This window comes from Mytilus galloprovincialis, chromosome 3 (genome assembly GCF_965363235.1).
Source record: "Mytilus galloprovincialis chromosome 3, xbMytGall1.hap1.1, whole genome shotgun sequence".
NCBI classification, from domain to species: domain Eukaryota; kingdom Metazoa; phylum Mollusca; class Bivalvia; order Mytilida; family Mytilidae; genus Mytilus; species Mytilus galloprovincialis.
Window position 1 is genome coordinate 27,487,846 of NC_134840.1, and position 5,776 is coordinate 27,493,621.

Genomic DNA, 5,776 nt, shown 5'->3' on the forward strand with positions numbered 1-5,776 from the left:
TCTTAAATGAAAGTGGTCGCATTCGTGTTCATTCTTGATATTGAAATGTAAGTTGTGTTTAATGATAATACATAACATATATAAAGTTCGAGGATGAACACGGATGCGGCAACTTTAATTTTTTACAAAAACCATATGCAAAGTGACAGTTTTTGGCATATTTGATAGATTTTTCATAATCAAGCTTGAATCGGAGCGTTTTTAATGAGTGAATCAGTTGAAATCTTTCACAAAATATAATTGAATCAATTGAAATAGACATTTAAGTGTTTAAAAAGTGTCCATAATAATTCGTCAGATGAACTTGAATTTTGAGGCCAAAACCGGCCCTTACCGGACCTACTCCTTTCATTTTTCTTTGATGTCTTGGAGCAAAAGTGTAAACAAGTCCATGAAAGTCTTAGTGTTAATCATGATGCATTTCAAAACCCAAAGAGTTGACTAGGTTATAGCAAAATTGTCCTCCTTTTGTCTTCTTCCAACCGGTAGTAAAACCAGTTGGACATCCTACAATCAGGATATACACGAGCGAACACTCGAAAAATGAAATCAAGGACGATGGAAAATGATGACATTGAAACATAAGGCATTAGTAAACAAAATTTGTAGCATTCATATCTTCATCGCATCTGATATAAGAATACCTATACAGAAAGATAGAGACGCGGGATTTGCATCAATATGTTTCGCTTTCTGTGGCCATCTTCGAAGGCGAAACTTTATGTATCAAAATTATGGATAAAAGAACTACAATACTCATAATAATTAATCGGCGATGCCATCATCAGCAAGATGAACGTTCAGCTGCTTCCTCTAACTGTCTTACTGCTGTCTTCCGTGCCTTTTCAACTACTTCCTCAAATTGTCTTACTGCTGTCTTCTGTGCCTTTTCAGCTGCTTCCTCTAACTGTCTTACTGCTGTCTTCTGTGCCTTTCAGCTGCTTCCTCTAACTGTCTTACTGCTGTCTTTCGTGTCTTTTTAGCTGCTCCCTCTTACTGTCTTACTGCTGTCTTCCGTGCCTTTTCAGCTGCTTCCTCTAACTGTCTTACTGCTGTCTTCCGTGCCTTTTCAGCTGCTTCAACTAACTGTCTTACTGCTGTCTTCCGTGTCTTTTCAGCTGCTTCCTCTAACTGTCTTACTGCTGTCTTCCGTGCCTTTTCAGCTGCTTCCTCTAACTGTCTTACTGCTGTCTTCCGTGCCTTTTCAGCTGCTTCCTCTAACTGTCTTACTGCTGTCTTCCGTGCCTTTTCAGCTGCTTCCTCTAACTGTCTTACTGCTGTCTTCCGTGCCTTTTCAGCTGTTTCCTCTAACTGTCTTACTGCTGTCTTCCGTGCCTTTTTAGCTGCTCCCACGTACTGTCTTACTGCTGTCTTTCGTGCCTTTTCAGATGCTTTCACTAACTGTCTTACTGCTGTCTTCCGTGCCTTTTCAACCTCTTCCTCTAATTGTCTTACAGTTGTCTTCCGTGTCTTTTTAGCTGCTCCCTCTTATTGTCTTACTGCTGTCTTCCGTGCCTTTTCAGCTGCTTCCTCTAACTGTCTAACTGCTGTCTTCCGTGCCTTTTCAACTGCTTCCTGTAATTGTCTTACAGTTGTCTTCCGTGTCTTTTTAGCTGCTCCCTCTTACTGTCTTACTGCTGTCTTCCGTGCCTTATCAACTGCTTCCTCTAACTGTCTTACTGCTGTCTTCCGTGCCTTTTCAGCTGCTTCAACTAACTGTCTTACTGCTGTCTTCCGTGTCTTTTCAGCTACTTCCTCTAACTGTCTTACTGCTGTCTTCCGTGCCTTTTCAGCTGCTTCCTCTAACTGTCTTACTGCTGTCTTCCGTGCCTTTTCAGCTGCTTCCTCTAACTGTCTTACTGCTGTCTTCCGTGCCCTTTCAGCTGCTTCCTCTAACTGTCTTACTGCTGTCTTCCGTGCCTTTTCAGCTGTTTCCTCTAACTGTCTTACTGCTGTCTTCCGTGCCTTTTTAGCTGCTCCCACTTACTGTCTTACTGTTGTCTTTCGTGCCTTTTCAGCTGCTTCCACTAACTGTCTTACTGCTGTCTTCCGTGCCTTTTCAACTGCTTCCTCTAATTGTCTTACAGTTGTCTTCCGTGCCTTTTTATCTGCTTCCTCTAACTGTCTTACTGCTGTCTTCCGTACCTTTCAGCTGCTTCCTCTAACTGTCTTACTTCTGTCTTCCGTGCCTTATCAACTGCTTCCTCTAACTGTCTTACTGCTGTCTTCCGTGTCTTTTCAGCTGCTCCCTCTAACTGTCTTACTGCTGTCTTCCGTGCCTTTTCAGCTGCTTCCTCTAACTGTCTTACTGCTGTCTTCCGTGCCTTTTCAGCTGCTTCCTCTAACTGTTTTACTGCTGTCTTCCGTGCCTTTTCAGCTGCTTCTCTAACTGTCTTACTGCTGTCTTCCGTGCCCTTTCAGCTGCTTCCTCTAACTGTCTTACTGCTGTCTTCCGTGCCTTTTCAGCTGTTTCCTCTAACTGTCTTACTGCTGTTTTCCGTGCCTTTTTAGCTGCTCCCACTTACTGTCTTACTGCTGTCTTTCGTGCCTTTTCAGCTGCTTCCACAACTGTCTTACTGCTGTCTTCCGTGCCTTTTCAACTGCTTCCTCTAATTGTCTTACAGTTGTCTTCCGTGCCTTTTTAGCTGCTTCCTCTAACTGTCTTACTGCTGTCTTCCGTACCTTTCAGCTGCTTCCTCTAACTGTCTTACTTCTGTCCTCCGTGCCTTATCAACTGCTTCCTCTAATTGTCTTACTGCTGTCTTCCGTGTCTTTTCAGCTGCTTCCTCTAACTGTCTTACTGCTGTCTTCCGTGCCTTTTCAGCTGCTTCCTCTAACTGTCTTACTGCTGTCTTCCGTGCCTTTTCAGCTGCTTCCTCTAACTGTCTTACTGCTGTCTTCCGTGCCTTTTCAGCTGCTTCCTCTAACTATCTTACTGCTGTCTTCCGTGGCCTTTCAGCTGCTTCCTCTAACTGTCTTACTGCTGTCTTCCGTGCCTTTTCAGCTGTTTCCTCTAACTGTCTTACTGCTGTCTTCCGTGCCTTTTTAGCTGCTCCCACTTACTGTCTTACTGCTGTCTTTCGTGCCTTTTCAGCTGCTTCCACAACTGTCTTACTGCTGTCTTCCGTGCCTTTTCAACTGCTTCCTCTAATTGTCTTACAGTTGTCTTCCGTGCCTTTTTAGCTGCTTCCTCTAACTGTCTTACTGCTGTCTTCCGTACCTTTCAGCTGCTTCCTCTAACTGTCTTACTTCTGTCCTCCGTGCCTTATCAACTGCTTCCTCTAATTGTCTTACTGCTGTCTTCCGTGTCTTTTCAGCTGCTTCCTCTAACTGTCTTACTGCTGTCTTCCGTGCCTTTTCAGCTGCTTCCTCTAACTGTCTTACTGCTGTCTTCCGTGCCCTTTCAGCTCCTCCTTCTAACTGTCTTACTGCTGTCTTCCGTGCCTTTTCAGCTGCTTCCTCTAACTGTCTTACTGCTGTCTTCCGTGCCTTTTCAGCTGCTTCCTCTAACTGTCTTACTGCTGTCTTCCGTGACCTTTCAGCTGCTTCCTCTAACTGTCTTACTGCTGTCTTCCGTGCCTTTTCAGCTGTTTCCTCTAACTGTCTTACTGCTGTCTTCCGTGCCTTTTTAGCTGCTCCCACTTACTGTCTTACTGCTGTCTTTCGTGCCTTTTCAGATGCTTTCACTAACTGTCTTACTGCTGTCTTCCGTGCCTTTTCAACCTCTTCCTCTAATTGTCTTACAGTTGTCTTCCGTGTCTTTTTAGCTGCTCCCTCTTATTGTCTTACTGCTGTCTTCCGTGCCTTTTCAGCTGCTTCCTCTAACTGTCTAACTGCTGTCTTCCGTGCCTTTTCAACTGCTTCCTGTAATTGTCTTACAGTTGTCTTCCGTGTCTTTTTAGCTGCTCCCTCTTACTGTCTTACTGCTGTCTTCCGTGCCTTATCAACTGCTTCCTCTAACTGTCTTACTGCTGTCTTCCGTGCCTTTTCAGCTGCTTCAACTAACTGTCTTACTGCTGTCTTCCGTGTCTTTTCAGCTACTTCCTCTAACTGTCTTACTGCTGTCTTCCGTGCCTTTTCAGCTGCTTCCTCTAACTGTCTTACTGCTGTCTTCCGTGCCTTTTCAGCTGCTTCCTCTAACTGTCTTACTGCTGTCTTCCGTGCCCTTTCAGCTGCTTCCTCTAACTGTCTTACTGCTGTCTTCCGTGCCTTTTCAGCTGTTTCCTCTAACTGTCTTACTGCTGTCTTCCGTGCCTTTTTAGCTGCTCCCACTTACTGTCTTACTGTTGTCTTTCGTGCCTTTTCAGCTGCTTCCACTAACTGTCTTACTGCTGTCTTCCGTGCCTTTTCAACTGCTTCCTCTAATTGTCTTACAGTTGTCTTCCGTGCCTTTTTATCTGCTTCCTCTAACTGTCTTACTGCTGTCTTCCGTACCTTTCAGCTGGTTCCTCTAACTGTCTTACTTCTGTCTTCCGTGCCTTATCAACTGCTTCCTCTAACTGTCTTACTGCTGTCTTCCGTGTCTTTTCAGCTGCTCCCTCTAACTGTCTTACTGCTGTCTTCCGTGCCTTTTCAGCTGCTTCCTCTAACTGTCTTACTGCTGTCTTCCGTGCCTTTTCAGCTGCTTCCTCTAACTGTTTTACTGCTGTCTTCCGTGCCTTTTCAGCTGCTTCTCTAACTGTCTTACTGCTGTCTTCCGTGCCCTTTCAGCTGCTTCCTCTAACTGTCTTACTGCTGTCTTCCGTGCCTTTTCAGCTGTTTCCTCTAACTGTCTTACTGCTGTCTTCCGTGCCTTTTTAGCTGCTCCCACTTACTGTCTTACTGCTGTCTTTCGTGCCTTTTCAGCTGCTTCCACTAACTGTCTTACTGCTGTCTTCCGTGCCTTTTCAACTGCTTCCTCTAATTGTCTTACAGTTGTCTTCCGTGCCTTTTTATCTGCTTCCTCTAACTGTCTTACTGCTGTCTTCCGTACCTTTCAGCTGCTTCCTCTAACTGTCTTACTTCTGTCTTCCGTGCCTTATCAACTGCTTCCTCTAATTGTCTTACTGCTGTCTTCCATGTCTTTTCAGCTGCTTCCTCTAACTGTCTTACTGCTGTCTTCCGTGCCTTTTCAGCTGCTTCCTCTAACTGTCTTACTGCTGTCTTCCGTGCCCTTTCAGCTGCTTCCTCTAACTGTCTTACTGCTGTCTTCCGTGCCTTTTCAGCTGCTTCCTCTAACTGTCTTACTGCTGTCTTCCGTGCCTTTTCAGCTGCTTCCTCTAACTGTCTTACTGCTGTCTTCCGTGCCCTTTCAGCTGCTTTCTCTAACTGTCTTACTGCTGTCTTCCGTGCCTTTCAGCTGCTTCTTCTAACTGTCTTACTTCTGTCTTCCGTGCCTTTTCAACTGCTTCCTCTAATTGTCTTACTGCTGTCTTCTGTGCCTTTTCAGCTGCTTCCTCTAACTGTCTTACTGCTGTCTTCCGTGCTCTTTCAGCTGCTTCCTCTAACTGTCTTACTGCTGTCTTCTGTGCATTTTCAGCTACTTCCTCTAACTGTCTTACTGCTGTCTTCCGTGCCTTTTCAGCTGCTTCCTATAACTTACTGCTGTCTTCCGTGCCTTTTCAGCTGCTTCCTCTAACTGTCTTACTGCTGTCTTCTGTGCCTTTTCAGCTGCTTCCTCTAACTGTCTTACTGCTGTCTTCCGTGCCTTTTTCAACTACTCCAATTGCCTGTAAACTGACTGTGCAGTAAATTATCTGCAGCCTATTTCTACTCGGAACAGCCACACTTTCTAACC